The 20,450-nt window shown below is 42.3% G+C and overlaps 1 non-coding gene across 1 annotated transcript; it reads right to left on the bottom strand.

The window, feature by feature from the left end:
* Positions 1-875: 875 nt before the first annotated feature.
* On the bottom strand, positions 876-937 carry LOC123289635 (U7 small nuclear RNA). Its single transcript, XR_006533699.1, has one exon. It is a non-coding gene; the product is annotated as a U7 small nuclear RNA (small nuclear RNA).
* Positions 938-20,450: the final 19,513 nt, after the last annotated feature.

Below are 20,450 nucleotides of genomic sequence, written 5' to 3'. Positions count from 1 at the left end.
TTCAAAAAAAATTATTTTAAATGAGAAGTTGTTAAGCAAATTTGTAATTTAAGCAAGCGAAAGACAGACTGTGGATCTGGGACTATTTCCTGTTATATCAGAACTGAAGGAAATATCAGTAATATAATTTTGTGCTTTTAACAGAGTGATCTTCTCCTGCTCTGTCTGCTGAAATGGCCTTGCAGCAATGTCACCTCCCTATATAAAATCCAGAAAATGGCATCCAGAAAATGGTCCCCAATCCCCTTCTCCAATGGAAGGCAGGAAGGGACAAGTTTGCCTGGAAGATGTTTTTGTGCAAGAAAGCAAGGAAAAAATAAAGATTAAAAATTAAAATTAATTAAAGATTAAGGGACACAAGAGCCAGTCTAAAAGGAATTCTCATAAGCTACATTTGTGACAATTTGATGATCAAAAGGAGAATGATGGTAGTGACCGAAAAATTTAAATATGTAAAAAGCCATCAGCCCATGTTCTAAGAAAGAAGCAGGAGTCATGAGTCCATACTGGTGAAAAATAGATAACTAGGTAAACAAAGGGGAGAGGAGGGGGGGCTCTGCTTTACGGAAGAATGCCAAGTGTACGGTTGTCAATTTCAGTAAATTTAATACACTATCCCTCAGCCAATTTCATCAATAGCCTCAATAATGTTCTTTGTGGAATTTCCTCTCCAGCATAATTCCAGTCTGGGATCAGCATTGTCTTTAGTTGTCATGTCTCTCTAGTCTTCTTTAACCTAGAACATTTCTTTGAACTTTTTCTTTTTTTTTTAACTTTCCTGACATTAACATTTTTAGAGCATTTTCTCTCTCTCTCTGTCTCCATCTCCCTCTCATCTATAATCTCTCTCTCTCTCTCTTTTTTTTTTTTTCGTGGGAGGTCCTCCAGTGAGGACCAGAAAACCTGCTAGACAAATTCTAAAAGAGCTGTAACACTTACCATCTTTTCAATAAAAGTTCCTTATTTGCAGGATTGATCTGATGTTTCCTCGTGATAGGCCCCATATACCCTTTACCTGGTTTCCCCAATTGTCACATCTTACCCAAGTAAGTCATAACATCAAAACCAGGCAGCTAACGGTACTATCCACAGACCTTAGTCAGATTTCGCAGTTTTACACGCACTCATTGAATGCGTATGTGTGCATGTACAGCTTTATGCAGTTTTGTCCTGTGTAGATTTGTGTAACCACCGTCACAACCAAGATGCAGAACTGGTCCATCACCACAAAGCTCGCTTGTGCTACCCTTTGTAGTCAAGCTCACCTCCCTACTCCCCACCCCTTATGCCTCTACGCATTAGAGGTTAGGAAACCACTAACCTCTATGCATTTGTCCTTTAGAGACGGTTACATAAATGCAATCATACAGTATGTGACTTTTTGAGATTGGATTTTCCACTCAGCGTAATCCCCTTGAGATCCATCCAGGCTGCTGCAGGAATCAATAGTTCACTGGAAAGGAGTATTCCATGGTGCAGATGTAGCATAGTTTGTTGAACTATTCCTCCTTTGAAAGATATTGGGTTGTTTCCAATTCTGGGTATTACAAAGAGCTGTTCTGAACATCTCTGCACGGGTTTTTGTGTGGACTTGTTTCCACTTCTTTGGGATAACGTCTTGGTCCATTCAGGCTGCTATAACAAAATACCACAGACTGGGTGACTCACAAAGAACAGAAATGTATTTCTCACAGTTCTGGAGGCCGGAAGTCCAAGATCAGGGAGGCAGCAGATTTGATGTCTCATGAGGGCCTGTTTCCTGGTTTGTAGACAACTGTCTTCTCATTGTGTCCTCACATGGTAGACGGGGTGAGGGAGCTCTCTTTACAAAGACACTAATCCCATTATGAGGGCTCTACCCTAATGCCATCACATTGGGAGTTAGGATGTCAACCTATGAATTTGGGGGAACACACACACTCACACCATAGCAGATAAATACCCAGAAGTGTGATTGCTGGGTTGTATGGTAATTGTATGCTTAGTTTTAAAACAATCTGAAAAAAAAAAAAAACCAGTTCGATGAATTTCCAGAATGGCTATACATTTTACATTCCCACTATTGATGTGTGATAGCTCCAGTTTCTTTGAATCCTCACCAGCATTTGGTATTGTTATTATTCTTTATTTTAGGCCTTCTAATAAGTATATAGTCATAGCTCATCATGGTGTTAGCATGCATTGCTCTAGTGGCTAACAATATTGAACACATTTTCATGTGCATTTTTGCCAACTGCATATCCTCTTTGGTGAAATGTTTGCCCATTTTTTCACTGTTAGATTTTTTTTTTAACTTTTTATTAAGATTATGATAGTTTACAAACTTGTGAAATTTCAGTTGTACATTATTGTTAGTCATGTTGTAGGTGCACCACTTCACCCTTTGTGCCCTCCCCCCAGCCCCCCTTTCCCCTGGTAACCACTAATCAATTCTCTTTGTCTCTATGTTTAACTTCCACCTATGAGTGGAGTCATACAGAGTTTGTCTTTCTCTATCCAGCTTATTTCACTTAACATAATACCTTCAAGGTCCATCCATGTTGTTGTGAATGGGAGAATTTTGTCTTTTTTTATGGCTGAGTAGTGTTCCATTGTATATATATATACCGTATCTTCTTTATCCAATCATCAGTTGATGGGCATTTAGGTTGCTTCCACATCTTAACTATTGTAAATAATGCTGCAGTGAACATAGGGGTGCATGGGACTTTTGAAATTGCTGATTTCAAGTTCTTTGGATAGATACCCAGTAGTGGGATGGCTGGGTTTTACTGTTATATTTTGAAATGTATGTATTCTTGACATGAGTCCTTTTTCAGATATTTGGTTTTCAAGTATTTTCTCCAAATCTGTAGTTTGTCTTTTTATCCTCCTAACAGGGTATTTTGCAGAGCAAAAGTTTTTAATTTTGACAAAGTCCAGATTATTGATTTCTTTTTTCTTTGATGGATCATGCTTTTTTTTTTTCACTAGAGGAAGATTAGCCCTGAGCTAACTACTGACAGTCCTCCTCATTTTTGCTGAGGAAGACTGGCCCTGAGCTAACATCCATGCCTATCTTCCTCTACTTTATACGTGGGACGCCTGCCACAGCATGGTGGGCCAAGTTGTGCCACATCCGCACCCAGGATCCGAGTGGGCGAACCATGGGCCACCACAGTGGAAAGTGCAAACTTAACTGCTGTGCCACCGGGCTGGCCCCAATGCTTTTGATGTTATGTATAAAAACTCTTCACTTTCACTTTACCACAGGTCACTAGGTTTCTCCTATGTTTTCTTGTAAAAGTTTTATAGTTTTACATTTTGCATTTTAAGTCTGTGATCTGTTTTGGGTTAACCTGTTTAAATGAATTTGTGTGAGGTATGAGGTTTAGGTTATTTTTTTTCAGTTTCATTTTATATCCTGCTACTTTGCTGAATTATTTTATTATCATTGATTATATAGGGTTTTCCAGTTAAACTAATATAGCATTTGTAGGTATAGTTTTATTTCTTTATTTCTAATTCTTGTGCCTCTAATTGTTTTTTCTTGTCCAATTGCATTGGCTAATACCTCTAGAACAATGTCAAAAGGTATAGGGAAATCGGTTACCCTCACATTGACACTGACCTTAGTGGGAACGTCTCTAATATTTCTGCAAGTAAGATGATAGCTTTAGGACTGAAGTATATATTCCATCACATTAAGGAAGTATTCATGCATTTCTATTTGTCAGGGGATTTTTATTACTGTAAGGTCTTTGTAAAATATGCCAGATTATGTTATTCTTCTGCTTGAAGCCCTTCCATGCCACCCCGTTTCACTCATAGCAAAATCCAAAGTCCTTAAAATGGTTGCTTCCTTACCTCTCACTAGTCCTTTCTTTCTTTTTCTTTTTGAGGAAGATTAGCCCTGAGCTAACGACTGCCAATCCTCCCCTTTTTGCTGAGGAAGACTGGCTCTGAGCTAACATCCATGCCCATCTTCCTCTACTTTATATAAGGAACACCTACCACAGCATGGCTTTTGCCAAGAGGTGCCATGTCCACACCTGGGATCCGAAGTGGCGAACCCCAGGCCGCTGAGAAGTGGAATGTGCCAACTTAACTGCTGCGCCACTGGGCCAGCCCTCACTAGTCCTTTCTCAAACGTCACCTTCTTAGTAAGGCCTGGCCTGAAGTTCTCTGTGAAATCACCATCTGCCCCCTCCATTCCTGTACTCTGTGAGCTTTAACTTTTTGCAAAGCCCTTACTGCTTTCTTGATACAGTACACTTTTCTCACTTAATACATTTATTTTTCAGTGTCTGTCTCCACACAGCAAGCGGGCAGAAGAAGGAGATACTCTGCCCTCCCTCTCCATTCACACTTTTCAAGGTTCTGGCCACTCCTTCCATTATCCCAACATAATTGACCCTATCTCAGAGGGCAAGGAGCCTGGGCAATGCAGAACAGATAGGTTCACCTTCTGGGACCCAGAAAGGGGTGAGGAAGTGCAGAGAATGAGTCTGAGAGAGGTGGCAAACAGAGTATAAACAGAATATTGAGTTTATTTCATAACTCATGGTGGTTTGACACTTGACAGCAATCCTTATAATTCACCAAGTTAATATATTAAAGAAATATATTATAAGATTGTCTTATTAAATGGTGAAAAGCTTTTGATAGAAATTTTGAATCAACGTTTATGTATGATTTAAAATAAAACTCGGGTCTGATTCTGGGACAAGATGGCACGTACTCATTTTCCCCTGTTCCTCCTCTCTAAATACAACTGAGTATCCAGGAAACGATTCAACAATCATAAAAGGGCTCAGAAAATTGGAATACTGGGCTTGATGGACTGGCTAGGGACACCAGGACTTGAAGAATGACCCTTCAGTGAGTTCCTTGGTTTGTACTTTTATCTCACAGATATTGCGGACTGAGTGCTGGAGAGACCTGCAACCAGACCTGTCAACAGGTGTGGGGGGAAGAAAGGGAGGGGGAGTGAGAAAAGCCTGTTCTCTCAGGCTGAAAGGAAAACAAAAACAAACCAGGAAAGGAGGAGCCCAGCGGGGCTGTAAGGGGAAGACTCATACCTGGTGACTGTGGTGGCCAGATCTTCCCACAGCAGCAGCTCCAGCAGAACTTCGGGGTGGAAGGTGCAGCCCATCCCCTCCTCTCACCAGCTGACAGCTGTGGCTGGGTCTTCCTACAGCAGTAGCAGCCCTTGAACCTTCTCCCTAGGAAAGAAGGGGGACCAGGTAGATGCTTCCCTCACCCGGTGCCACTGGCAGAGATAGAGTCATCAGCTCACTGGTGCTGGGTGACCAGAGAACAGACCAACAGAAACAGCCCATCCTACAGGTCTAGCATCCAACCCACACTATGGACATGGGTGGTACAAGGAGGCACCCTCCCACCCCAGTGGGCAGCATTAGGAGGGAGCCAACAGAAGCTCAAACAGAACCAGGAGGGAGAAAGAGTCCAGAATAGGAAGGCAAGCACTCAGAAAAGTGAAGCCCACACAAGTAGGTCAGAACCTACATACTAAACCTAAACAGGATGACTGCCTACAAAAATGGATTTATATAGAACCAAGAGTCTCATAACATAATATCCAGAATGTCCAGGTTATAGTAAAAAAAAAATCGCTCACCAGAACAAGAACCAGGAAAATCACAACTTGAGTGAGAAAAGATAATCAACTGATGGCAACACTGGGATGAATCAGTTTTTAAAATAAACTGAAATTATTGAAGGCAGCTATCCAAAAGTGTTTCAAGAATCAACTCCAGAGGAGTAATGTCGGCATGATAGTGGAGTAGGAAATACCAACCTTCTTCCCCTACAAAAAACAATTAGACGGTATCCATAAGTAAAAACAGCCTCAGGAGGGCTCAGGGGTCCAATTAAGAATCTATAGCAACAGAAAAGTGGAACAAAAAATGGAGAATAACTGCACAGAAAGGATCACTGGGGAGACTGAGGCTGAGGAGTCTGGAGGTGGCTAGGAGCAAAGAATAAGGGTGGGTGCGACCACTGGCAGCCACATAGCAGGTGCCATCATGGTCCCCAGCCATCTGCTCTGCAGAGGACCCTGGCAGCCTTTGCTGCTGAGGTAATCAACAACCATTGCTGCTGTGGATTCCCTGGGAAGAGAGATGCTGTTGTGTTCCCCTACCCCAAAGCAGTGACTGTTGTATCACCTGGGATTGTGACCACTACCCCCCAACCTTGTGAGTGTCCTGGACCCCAGAACCGCTGTTGCTCCATGAGTGACTGCACTCCAGTCCCTGGCTCTGTGGCTGCGTCATGGGGTCCTGGACATCAGATACCAGTGTCACCACCACCACTAGGGTGCCCTCAAGCTGGATCCCATGCCAAGAAGGATACCGATGGCTACAACATCCCCTGAGGGAGGAAGAGATCAGGTAGTCCCCAGCAGCCTTTGCCACCAATGACTCTAACAGCCCTTGCTGCCACTCCATACACCCACAGCCTTGGCCACTGAGGATCCCTGCAATACTCATTGATACTGACCTCAGCTGACAGACCAATGGATCAAGGAGTTATAGCAGCTTTTAAGGCCTACCACTTGAGGAAGGCTATTTTTGCCCAGGCTATTGCTGCAACTGAGGAAGACACTGAGAAGATACTGATGCAATTCTGGAAGGATTAAGACATCTGTGACTGCATCAAGAATCTTGCTTGGGCTTAGGGTGATGTCACCAAGGAGTGTATGAATGATATCTGGAAGAAGACATTCAAGAGGTGTGTTCATGACATCAAAGGATTTGCCAAGGATGAAGTGGTTGCGAAAATCAACAAGGTTGTGGTTGAGATGGCAAACAACTTTAACGTGGGTGTGGATGAGGATAATATTGAGGAGCTTCTAGAGGTGGCTCCTGAGGAATTGACTAATGAGGAATTATTGAACCTGGAACAAGAACTCACAGCTGAAGAAGAGACAAGAGCAAAAGAAACTGCAGGAGAAGAAAAAGAAGAACCTGCAAGAAAATTCACATTGAAGGGCTTAGTAGAACCTTTTTCAGATGTCAACGACTTCATTAAAAAGTTTTAAAATATGGATCCCCAACACCAAAAAGTTTTCATTAATAAAGAGGAATGTTCCTGGTGCATTACGTGCTCACAAACAAATCTATGATGAAAGAAAGAAACACACCAAGCAAACCACCATGGACATATTTCTGAAGAGAGTAATGCTTCCTCAAGAAGAGCCTCAGGTAGGTCCTTCAGGAGGTATTCCAGAAGAAGCATGGTTATCATAGAAGATGACAGCTCCACGTGTGTTATTGCCCCTGAAGATCTTCCAGTGGGACAAGATGTAGATGTGGAAGGCAGTGAAACTGATGATCCTGACCCTATGTAGGCCTAGGTTAATGTGTGTGTTTGTGTACTAGTTTTTAACAAAAAGTTTAACAAGTAAAAAAGCTAAAAAAATTTAAAAATAGAAAAAAGTTTATAGAATAAGGATACAAAGAAAGAAAATGTTTTTGTACAGCTCTACAATGTGTTTGTGTTTTAAGCTATGTTATTACAAAAGAGTAAAAAAATTTAAAAATTAAGTTTATAAAGTAAAAAAGTTACAATAGGTTAAGATTATTATTGAAGAAAGAAAAAGATTTTTTTATTAATTTAGTGTAGCCTAAGTGTACAGTGTTTACATAAAGTCTATAGCAGTGTACAATAATGTCCTAGGCTTTCACATTCACTCACCACTCACTCACTGACTCACCCAGAGAATCTTCCAGTCCTGCAAGCTATATTCATGCTAAGTGCCCTATGCAGGTTTACCATTTTTTATCTTTTACACCATATTTTTACTGTACCTTTTCTATGTTTAGATATGTTTAGATACACAAATACTTACCATTGTGTTACAATTGCCTACAATATTGAGTACAGTAACATGCCATATAGGTTTGTAGCCTAGGAGCAATAGGCTATACCATATAGCCTAGGTCTGTTGTAGGCTATACTATCTAAGTTTGTGTAGTACACGCTATGATATTCACACAATAACAAAATTGCCTAAGAATGCATTTCTCTGAATGTATCCCCATTGTTATGTGATGCATGACTGTATCCAGTCAGAAGAGAAAAAAGAAAAAAGAATGAAAAAGAGTGAAGAAAGCCAGTGTGAATTATGGGGCACCATTAAGTGAAACAATATTTGCATAATGGGAGTCCCAGAAGAAGGAGAAGAGAGAGAAGGGGACAGAAAGCTTATTTAAAGACATAATAGCTGAGAACTCCCCAAATCTGAGAGATGTGGACATCCAGTTAATGAAGTTCATAGTCCCCATATAGATTTAACACAAAGAGGACTTAATTGAAACACATTATAATAAAACTATCAGAAATGAAAGACAAAGAGCGAATTTTGAAAGCAGCAGGAGGAAAAATCTCATCTCATACAAGGGAACCCCCATAAGACTATCAGTAGATTTCTCAGAAGAAACCTTGCAGTGCAGGAGAGAATGGGATGTTATATTCATTCAAAGTGCTGAAAGAAAACAACTACCAACCCAAAATATTTTACCCAGCAAAGCCGTCCTTTAGGCAGGAAGGAGAGATAAAGACGTTTGCAGACAAACAAAAGCTTAGGGAGTTCATCACGACTAGACCTGCCTTACAAGAAATGCTGAAAGGAGTTCTTCAAGATGATATGAAAGGATGCTAGTTAGTAACATGAAAACATATGAAAGTATAAAACTCACTGTTTAAGGTAAGTATGTTGCCAAATTCAGAATACGCCAATACACTGTAGTGGTCACATGTAAATGGCATAAATCTAGTATAAAAGTTAAAAAACAAAAGCACTAAAAATAACTGTAGATATAATAATTTGTTAATGGACACACAATATAAAAAGCTGCAAACTGTGACATCAAAAACATAAAATGTTGGGGAGAGGAAGTAAGGGGAGAGTTTTGTATAAAATGAGAATTATCAGCTTAAAATAGACCATTATAACCATGAGACGTTTTATGTAAGCCTCAGGGTAACCACAAAGCAAAAACTTATAGTGGATACACAAAAGATAAAGAGAAAGGAATCTAAGCATATGACCATGGAAAATCATCAAATCACAAAGGAAGACAACAAAAGAGGAAGAAAGAAACAAAAGAATTATAAAACAGATGGAAAATAATTAACAAGATGGCATTAGTAAGTCTTTATGTACCAATAATTACTTTAAATGTAAATGGATTAAATTCTCCAATCAAAAGACATAGAGTGATTGAATGGATTGAAAAACAAGATCCAACTATATGCTGCCTACAAGAGATTCACTTCAGCTTTAAGGGCACACATAGGCTAAAGAGAAAAAATGGAGAAAGGTTTTCCATGCAAGTGGAAACCAAAAGAGAGTAGGAGTAGCTATACTTATAGCAGACAAAATAGACTTTAGATTAAAAACTGTAATAAGAGACTAAAAAGTTCATTATATAATGATAAAGGGATAAATCCATTAAGAAAATATAACAGTTGTAAATATATATACACCTAACGTCAGAGAACATAAATGTGTAAAGCAAATATTAGCAGATCTGAAGGCCGAAATGGACAGCAACATATTGTAGTGGGGGACTTCAATACCCCACTTTCAACAATTTCTTCATCATTCAGACAGAAAATCAATAAGGAACTATTGGGCTTAAACTATACTTTAGACCAACTGGACCTAACAGATCTATATAGAACATTTCATCCAACGGCAGCAGTGTACACATTTTTGTCAAGTCCACGTGGAACATTCCCCAGCGTAGATCATGTGTTAGGTCACAAAACAAGACTTAACAAATTTAGAAAGATTGAAGTCATATCAAGTATCTATTCTGACCACAATGGTATGAAACCAGATATCACTAACAGAAGGAAAGCTGGAAAATTCACAGCTCACTCCAAAACAGTCAATGGATCAAAGAAGAAATCAAAAGGGAAATCAAATAATATTTTGAGAAAAATGAAAATAGAGACACAATATACAAAAGCAGTTTTGTAGAGGATGCAGAAAAAGCAGTTCTAAGAGGGAAGTTTATAGTGATAAATGTCTATGTAAAGGAAAAGGAGAGAACTTAAATAAACAACCTAATTTTATACCTCAAGGAACCAGAAAAAGAAGAGCAAACTAAGCCAAAAGTTAGCAGAAGGAAGGAAATAACAAAGATCATAGCGCAAATAAATATGATAGTGACTGGAAAGACAATAGAAGAAAATCAACAAAACTAAGAGTCAGTTTTTTTAAAAGATAAACAAAATTGACAAAACTTTAGCTAGACGAGGGAAAAAGGAGAGAGGACTCAAATAAAATCAGAAGTGAAAGAGGAAACGTTACAACTGATACCACAGAAACACAAAGGATCATAAGAGAAAACTATGAACAATTCTCTCCCTACAAATTGGATAACTTAGAAGAAATGGGTTAATAACTTTCTAGAAACATACAACCTATCAAGAATGAATCAAGAAGAAATAGAAAATATGAATAGATTTATAACTAGCAAGGAGATTGAATTAGTAATCAAAAAAATCTCCGAACAAAGAAAAGCCCAGGAATTGAAGCTTTCACTGGTAAATTCTACCAAACATTTAAAGAAAAATTAATCTCAATCTTTCTCAAATTCTTCCAAAAAGTTGAAGAGTAGAGAATATTCCTAAACTCATTTTATAAGGCCAGCATTACCCTGATACCAAAGCTAGACAGGGATCTACAGAGAAAGAAAATTACAGGCAAATATCCTGGATGAATATAGATGCAAAAATCCTCAACAAAATGATAGCAAACTCAATTCAAAAATACATTAAAATGATTATATTCCATGACCAGGTGGGATTTATTCCTGGAATGGAAAGATGGTTCAAATGAAAATCAATCAATATAATACACCACATTCACGGAATGAAGGATAAACGTCACATGATCATCTCAATTGATGCAGACAAAGCGTTCGACAAGATTCAACATTCTTTCATGATAAAAACACTTCACAAACTAGGAATAGAAGGAAATTACTTCAACACAATTAAGGCCACATATGAAAATCCCACAGGAAACATCACACTGAATGGTAAAAAACTGAAAGCTTTCCTCTAAGATCAGGAAAAAGAGTGCCTACTCTCACCAAGTCTATTCAACGTAGCACTGGAAGTCTTAGCCAGAGCAGTGGGCAAGAAAAAGAAATCGAACATATCTAAATTGGAAAGAAAAAAGTAAAATTATCTCTGTTCATGGATGGCATGATCTTAAATGTTAGAAAATCCTAAAGATTCCACACAAAAACACCCTACTAGAACCAATCAACAAACTCAGCGAAGTTGCAGGATACAAAATTAACATGCAAAAAAATCAGTTGCATTACTATATGCGAACAATATACAAACTGAAGATAAAGTTTAAAAAACCATCCCATTTGTAATAGCATCAAAAACAAGAAAATTCTTGGAAATAAACTTACCCAAGGAGGTGAGGAACTTGCACACTGAAAACTGCAAGACATTGCTAAAACAAGTTAAAGACGACACAAACAAATGGAAAGACATCCTGTGTTCTTAGAGTGGAAGGCTTAACTGTTAAAACATTCCGACTACCCAAAGAGATCTAAAGATTCAATTAGGTTCTTATCAAAATTCCAATGGCATTTTTTGCGAAATATAAAACATCTTGAAGTTTATATTGAATCTCAATGGACCTTGAATAGCCAAAATAATCTTGAGAAAGAAGAATAAAGCTGGAGGCCTTACACTTTCTGATTGCTACAGCAATGGAAACAATGTGATACCGGCATAAAGAGACACGCATGGACCAGTGGAACAGAACAGAGAGCCCAGAAATACACCCTCACATATACGGTCAAGTGATCGTTGACAAGGCTGCTGAGGCTATGCAATAGGGAAACGACACTCTCTCCCATAAATGGTGCTGGGAAAACTGAAAATCTACATGCAGAAGAATGAAGTTGGACACGTAGCTAACAGCATATACAAAAATTGACTCGAAATGGAGAATACCTAAATGTGAGACCTGAAATTATAAAACTCCTAGAAGAAAACATAGGGGAGAATCTTCATGACATTGGATTTGGCAAGAATTTCTTGGATATGATACCAAAGCACAGGCAACAAAAGCACAAATAGGCAAATGGGACTACATCAAACCAAAAAGCTTCAGCACAGCAAAGGAAACAATTAACAGAGTGAAAAGGCAGCCTATGGAATGGGAGAAAGTACGTGCAAACCACAAATCTGATGAGAGGTTAATATCTAAATGCATAAGGAACTCCTATAACTCAACAGCAAAAACCTAAATGACCTGATTAAAAAATGGGCAAACAGGAGCTGGCCCCGTGGCCGAGTGGTTAAGTTTGCGCGCTCCGCTGCAGGCGGCCCAGTGTTTCGTTGGTTCGAATCCTGGGCGCGGACATGGCACTGCTCATCAAACCACGCTGGGGCAGCGTCCCACATGGCACAACTAGAAGGACGCACAACAAAGAGTATACAGCTATGTACTGGGGGGCTTTGGGGAGAAAAAGGAAAAAAATAATGAAATCTTGAAAAAAAAATGGGCAAAGGACTTAAATACATGTTTTTCTAAGGAAGATATACAAATGGCCAATAAGGACATGAAAAGATGCTTACTGTCACTAACCATCAGGGAAATGCAAATCAAAACCACAACGAAATATCACCTCACATCTGTTAGGAGGGACATTATGAGACAACAAACAGAAAATAATAAGTATTGGTGAGGATGTGGATAAATTGGAACCTTGGTGCACTATTGGCAGGAATGTGAAGTGGTGCAGCTGCTGTGGAAAACAGTATGAAGATTCCTCAAAAAGTTAAAGATAGAATTACCATATGATACAGTAATTTCACTTTGGGGTATATATTAAAAGAATTGAAAGCAGGATCTGCAAGAGATATTTGCACGCTCATATCCTTTGTGATTTTATTCACAATAGCCAAGAAGTGGTAGCAACATAAATGTCCATTGATGGAGGAATGGATTAAAAAATATGACATGTATAATATATGTATCAGCCTTAAGAAAGAAGGAAATTCTGTCACATGCTACAGCATGAACGAACCTTGAGGACATTATGCTAAGTGAAATGTCAGACATAGAAAGAGAAATACTGCATGATCTCACTTACATGCAGAATCTAAAATAGTCAAACTCATAGAAGCAGAGAGTAGAACGGTGGTTGCCAGAGGTCGGGGAGGGGGAAAAAGGGGAGCTGCTGTTCAATGGGTATAGATTAGCCCTGAGCTAACATCTGCCACCAATCCTCCTCTTTTTCCTGAGGAAGACTGGCCCTGAGCTAACAACCATGCCCATCTTCCTCTACTTTATACATGGGACGCCTGCCACAGCATGGCATGACAAGCAGTGTGTAGGTCCACACCCGGGATCCAAACCAGTGAACCCTGGGCCTCTGAAGCAGAACGTGTGTACTTAACTGCTACACCACTGGGCCAGCCCCTGGAGGTCAATGATATTTTTTAAATGCCAGTACCCTCCCAAGGAGTCTATCAATTCAATGTAATCCCAGTTAAAACATCAGCAGTTATTTTTTACGGAAAACTGCTGATTCTAAACTTGATATAGAAATTCAAGGGGTCAAAAATAACCAAGACACTCTAGAAGAAGCTGAACAAAGTTGGAGGACTTAAGCTAACAAATCAAAAACTATTAAAAATTGTATTAATTAAGGCAGTTGGTATTGACACAAGGATAAATAGAATAAAAATAAGTAGTCTAAACAGAGACCAGTGTGTACATATGGGATCACTTGATCTATGATGAAAGTGGGTCATAAAGAGAAAAGGATCTTATTTTCAACAAATTACGCTGGATCAACATGATATCCACATGGATATCCACTTCATGTCATATGCAAAAATTGATTCCAGATGCAGAGCAGATTTAAATGTGAAGGGTAAACAATAAAAATTTAAAGGAAAATAAAGAACAATTTCATGACCTTGGAGTAGGCAATGAAAAATCTGACCATTAACAAACTTAATAAATTTAACTATATTAAAATTCAGAACTTATGCTTAGTAAAAGCCACCATTAAGATAGTAAAAAATGTAACCCCTAGAGTGGAGAAGATACAACACAAAAGACTAGACCCTCGTGATTTGCAGATTCCAGTTTGTGAATTTGCCTACTTACTAAAATTTAGTGGTAACCCCAAATCAACACTCACGGCCCTCTCCTGGTCCTTTGTGGACGTGTGAAGAGCAGGACAAGTGTGAGCCACCAAACGGACAAGCTCCCAGCTGAGGTTGCCCAGGGTGACCCTCTACCCTCTTACTTCAGCTCATACTGTAAACAAGTGTCCTTTGTGTGGTCTAGTTAGTATCATGTTTTTCACATTTTCGTGGTTTTTGTTGATGATTTCACTTTTTAAAATGGCCCCCAAGCATAGTGCCCTCTGGTGTTCCTGAGCAAGAAGGCCCGGAGGTGCCTCGGGAGAAAACACGAGTGTTGTTGAGTGAGCTGGTTCAGGCCTGAGTCTCAGTGCCGTGGCTGAGTTCAGTATCAATGAACCAACAGACAGTGCATCACATCCAGAAAAAGGGAGAGGAAATTCACAGACCTGTACGCGAGGCCATTGGAAAGCGCTAACGTGCCATCTGCAGTGTGTGATGAAGCTGTGGGAGAGGCAGAAAAGCAGCTAAGTTTGTGGGTTCATGAGAGTGATTAAAAAAAAGTGTGGTGACCTCATGGTTGTGAGAACAGAAGCCAAAGACATGTACAGTCATGTTACCCAGGGTCAGGGACACATGAAACCCTTCTCACTAGAGCGGCTGGCTTGTGGGTTTCAAAAGGGGATGGCATGAAACAGGTTAAACTTGCACCACGCAGGTTCTGCAGCTCAGGAGCCTGTGGAAGATTGTTTAAAATACCCGCTATGTGTTCTAGAGGGAAAGGTTTTAAAAGGTGATGAGACTGGCCTGCTTTACAAGGATGTGGGCAAATGAACCTAGATAATGCAAATAGCATTTTGGCTGATAAACGTGTTTTGACCAGAGGCTCGCAGGAACCTAACCCTACATTTCCCCAGGAGCCATAGTTCAGCATTCACTAATTCAGTGTTCAAGGAGACTTTGTAGAATGTAACACCATGAATAATGAGACATGACCGGACCTGACAAAGGACTTGTATCCACAATGTACAAAGAACTCCCACTATTCAATAAGAAGACAACAGCACAATAGAAAACATAGCAAAAGATTTGAGCAGACACTTTATAGACAAGGACCTCAAAATGGCCAATATCCCCATGACATGTGCCCATTTCACTAGATCTCTGGGAAATGCAAATTAAAATCACAGTGTGATACCTTTGCCTACCCACAAAAAGGTGTGCCACCTTTTAATAGCAAAATATTTGAAACAACCTAAATTTTCAACTCTGGGGAGAAGTTACTAAAGTATGATATATTCATATGTGGCAATATCGCACAGATAGTAATAATATAGGTTTATTTCATACAAGAAAGACTGGAAGGAAATACACCAATATGTTAAGAATGGTTCTCTCTGGCTGGTAGGAGTAGAGTAACTTATTTTCCTTTATCCTTTTTCCATATATTTCAAAATTCGTCACATAAGTATGGCTACTTTTATTCTTAAAAAATTTACATGTGCTGCTTTCTGAAAAAGAATGACAATTTTATCATTCACATTTCTCTAACTGGTGGTTATATCTATTTTTTCTTTTTATGCCAATAGCCAATTTGGGTGTCTCTGCAGGGTAGTTGCTGGCATAGAAATTACTTTTCAATTTAGAACTTAAAATGCATTACGAAACATTCTAAATAAATTCTGGAAGGAGAAATTGCATCTCATTCAAAATAAACATCCCAGTTTCTGTGTTGTAATTCTGAATAATAACAATCTCATCACAGAAATGAGAAGAAAATTGCCTCAGTTGTTTAGTTGATAAAATATAAGTGATGGTAAACATCGCGATATGCCACCGAATCAGACAAAATCAATATTGTGCACACAGCTAGGGTTTTACTATAAATTTTATTGGCAATAAATATTCTATCTTGTATCCTTGCAGGAAACAGAAAAGAAAGATAACAATACTAAAATCAGATTTTGAAAATCCAGACTCACTAAACATCGTCTTCATTACTCTAGGAGTTTTGAAGTAATTCAATGGTACACAGATCCAACCTTAGTGCTTGAATCACAGCGTTAACAGACACTCAACTTTCATAGCCTCCTGTGCGATAGCCAGACATTCACTAGTCACTCGTTTTGCAGAGAGGCCCCAGTGCTCCCCTAAAGATGAGAATTAACCCAAGGTCTTGTGGCTGCCCAGTATGGAGCCTAGTCTAGACTGGACAATGATTATTTCTTAATTTTGAGGATCCCTCATTTACTCCTGAGGCCTCTGTGCCAGGCTCCTAACTGACTGACTAGGGTGAAGGTGAGGATGCTAATGGGGACCCCTTCACATACGTGAACTCATGGACCTCATGATGGCGTCATATACGGGGCAGCTGGCTCTGACCCGCACCAGGACATTGCTCATTTGAGGCGACATGAGGGGAGGTCCTATTGCTGACGGTAGTGGCTTGGAGAATGGGTGAGGGGAGATGGAAACAAACAAATGGAACCTGGTATTTTCAGGTTCTGCTCAAGAGATGTGGATGAGATTATTAATTTTGCCTGTGATCAAAAAGGAAATATACCTGAGTGAAATTTTGGAAATGAAGGCGTGTTCTTCAATGTTTGTTGAGCATGAGCAGACAGGGAGCCTGAAGAGGCTTCAGGAGGGAGCCCAGGTCAGTATGGCCCTCCGAGGGGGTCCAGGTCAGCACAGCCCTCTGAGGAGGTCTGCATATCCCTCTGAGGGGGCCCGGATCTGCACAGCCCTCTAACGGAGCCAGCATAGCCCTCTGAGGGCCCAGGCCACCTCTCTGTTGCACTCAGTAGGATGAGCAGGACCAGCCCTGGCTCCAGGTCACCTCTTTCCAGGAGGGCTGGTGACAGGAGCCCTATTGTTGCACATCCAAGCCATCAGGGAGTGTGGGCAGGGCCACAGTGCTCCCTGTGTGCCCAGCGATGTCAGGCTCCAAACCTATCACTGCATTATTTTTATCTGGAATTTTGCTCATACGGAAAGGACAGCTCCAGAGGAAGCCAGGGCTGGGCCTTCCCCGCCTCCTCCTCCCGGGCCCCTGTCCTGGGCATCCCTGTGCCCATCGTATTGACCTGGACATAAAACTCACCAAGTCTCTGAGTTCCCAAACCAACGAACTGACTCAAACAAGCTGTGACTCTGGAAACAAAACAAGCTTTCAGGGGGAGCTGGCTGGGGCGGGGAAAGGCCCTCCTCCACACTCTGCGGTGCCCAGAGGTCTGGCCTCCTGCTGGCCTCGCCCTCCAGGCCAGGCCTCCAGCTCCTTCCTCCCTTTTCTTCCTCCTGCTGTTGCCTTCCCTCCACTCCAAGAGGAAAGCATCCCCTTCCCCAGCCTCAGGTGGAACAGTGCAGACCTTCCTCCCGGGAAAACTTGAGCTCGCAGGGTGGCGTTGGGGGGCAGGCGCTCACCCCCGACCTCAGGCACTTCCCAGGGCAAATGTCCAAACTCAGAGAAGGCTGGGGGTGGGGGTGCTGGTGAGAGAGAGAGAGGTTTTCCCTCCTGTTACAAATGAGCTGCTCTTCAGGCTACCAGCCATCCTCACCTTGCGTGGAAGCTCACGGAATCACGGGAAGCCGCATTTCACAGAGGAGATGATGGTGGGCTCCCAGAGGAGACACAGCTCACCCAGGACCATTGCTGCCTGAGCCCCTGGCTGGGAGTGAACCCAGGGCCCTGGGTGCCAGAGCAGAATTCCCAGGCTGTGCCCTGAAGCTGCCGAGCCTACTGTCCCCAGCCTGGTCGGATCTTCTTCCTCCCATTTGGATTCCAGGAGAGGTAGTCCATTCCTGGCCAGGACCTTAAGCCCCGGGACATGCTCTTCACCTCCTTGCAGCCAATATGTAGGCCAGATGTGGCTAATCCCTTCCCGAATCTAGAATTATGCCCAGCCTGCCCCAGGACTCTCCCTTCAGGCCTCCTCTTCCCTCCCACACAGACCTGCATGGCTTCATCACATTGAAGAAACTCCTTTCGGTTTCCATGACCTGCTCCCCAGCTTAGTCACCCCCTGGCTTGGTCCCAGTATGAACCTGGCCTCCGAATGTCCTCCCCCTTCACTTTGGCACCCCAACACCTGGCCTGCATAGATCTTTCCTCAGTCCAATTACACGTGCATTTATTGAGCGCTGTATGCATGACTCCAGGGAGAGCCCAAGAGAGGGGTGAGGCAGAGACGGTTAATCACGTGTGGCCCATCAGTTCCTGCTTCTTTGTAGTGACAGAGTCCCCCGATCAGCCTGTGAAGTAGACGGCCATCCAGACGGAGACAGCATTTCCTGGCTGCCCTTGCAACCAGTTCTTAGGACTGAGTTCCTGCCAGTGAGATGAGGGAGGCAGTGACGTGTGCAACTCTCAGGTCTTGCTGCTGAAAGAACTGACTGTGCCCCCTCCTCTCTCTCCCCTTCCCATGAGCAGGGGTCAGCAAACTTCGCTGTAAAGGGTCAGAGAGTATTTTAGGTTTTGTGGGCCATATGGTCTCTGTCGCAACCACTCTACTGTGCAGGAAAGCGTGAGTGTCTCTGAGTGCCAATGAAACTTGGTTCATGTTCACCGAAATTTAAATTGCATCTGATTTTCACCTGCCATAAAACAGTATTCTCTCTGGATTTTCTTAAACTATTTAAAAAAGTAAAAACTCTCTTTGTTTACAGGCTGTATAAACACAGGTGGCGGGCAAAGGTGGGCCAGGGGCTGCAGTTTGCTGACCCTAGGCTGCAGTGGGAATGCAGGCGGTCCTGGGGAGCCACTGTTGACCTTGTGGAAGGTCGACAGGGTGGCCCTGGATCACCTGTTGCAGGAGCGAGGAATAAACTTTCCTTTGCTCAAAGCCTAATGTTGGGGGTGTCTTTGCTGCAGCAGCAGCTTCACCCACCCACTGACCTGTCCAGCATCCAAGAGCGGACTCCGCATTCTTTACACGTGGGATGGGACCCAAGTCAGCATGTTTCCACATTTCAACCCAAACTCTGGGATTAGTTCAGTTTTGCATCCCATTCCTCATGCCGCTAATACTGGTGTTACTTCATCTGCAAAGCTCAAGCACGACCTGGATCTTGATAGCACTTCGCATCCTTCATAGCCCCAAACCAGGAGCCGACATCTAAAGTCCAGAAGGTCCCCACTTTCCCATCAATATCTTGGAAAATAGCATTGCAGAACAGAACACAGCGAGGAGCCCTGGTGAGCCGACCCTGGGCCTCCATGCCTGCTTCCATGGGTGTTTCTGTGCCTGCTCCTCCATGAGACCCTGAGCTCCAGGGCACAGAGGTCCCTCCTCCCACACCTCCAGGGCCCTGAGCTGAAGCAGTGAACGACTGAGCCCAGAAGCAATTGACACTCATTTACATGTTACCAAAAGGAAGCTTCTGACAATTGTTTCATTCCAATGGTTGATTTATTGATTCATTCGATAAACATTTATTGAGTGCTCATGGTGTGCCAGGCACCGTCCCCTTCTGTGGGCATGTATTGGTGAATCAAACAAAATCCTCTGCCCTCACAGATCTTGTGTTCTAGAATCATCTTGCCATGCTGTGGTAGGAAAACATGGCTGCTCGAGGCAGGGAGAGCCTAAGGTGGATCCTCATTAAATTCCTCACCCACCCACCCAGCTGTGGGAGGAATACCCGAGCGAGCTTCACGTCCTTCCCCCCCAGGGCACCCTGGGACATGGCCTTAGCATCTCCTCGAAGCTTCCAGTCAGAGCACTGTGCCCTGGCTCCATCATCCCTCCAGCCAAGGCACCAGAGGGAACGGCTCCCAGCCCAGAGCTGCTGCTGTCGCTGCTGCCATGATGACCAGGAGCCATACCGTTGGGGAGCACTCTTCACAGAGCAGTCCATCCACCTTCACTGCAGCTCTGCACGGCAGGTGTTCTCTCCCGAGTCATAGACAATTTCGTTTTTGGGCGATGAGCCCAAACCCGTAGAAGTCAAGGAACCTGGCCCAAGTTCTTGGTGAGGCCATGTGGATCCCCTCCCACTGGGAGTGAATGGACTGAGGGCCCCTGTTACTCTGCACCCACAATGACTGGGTGCCAGGCATGAGGGAAGCCATCTTGAGAGTCTGTCGTCGATGACTTTGGGCTGTGCGCATCCTTCCTTAGGCCACAGTCTGGGGTGCTTCTGCCCAACCTTCATCCCTCTCGTCCCAGCAGGCAGCCTGTGTCCCTGCTCCTTTCCTGTTTCCCTCCACGTGGCATTTCCTCCAATAAATCCTAGAACAGTAACCAGGTACAGAGCAGACTGAACCGCCAAAGCCCTTCACCACGCCTTGTCCCACTTCTGCT

This window comes from Equus asinus, chromosome 1 (assembly GCF_041296235.1).
Source record: "Equus asinus isolate D_3611 breed Donkey chromosome 1, EquAss-T2T_v2, whole genome shotgun sequence".
Lineage (NCBI taxonomy): Eukaryota > Metazoa > Chordata > Mammalia > Perissodactyla > Equidae > Equus > Equus asinus.
The sequence above is the reverse complement of the archived record's forward strand: the minus strand, read 5'-3'. Positions and strand labels throughout refer to the sequence as shown.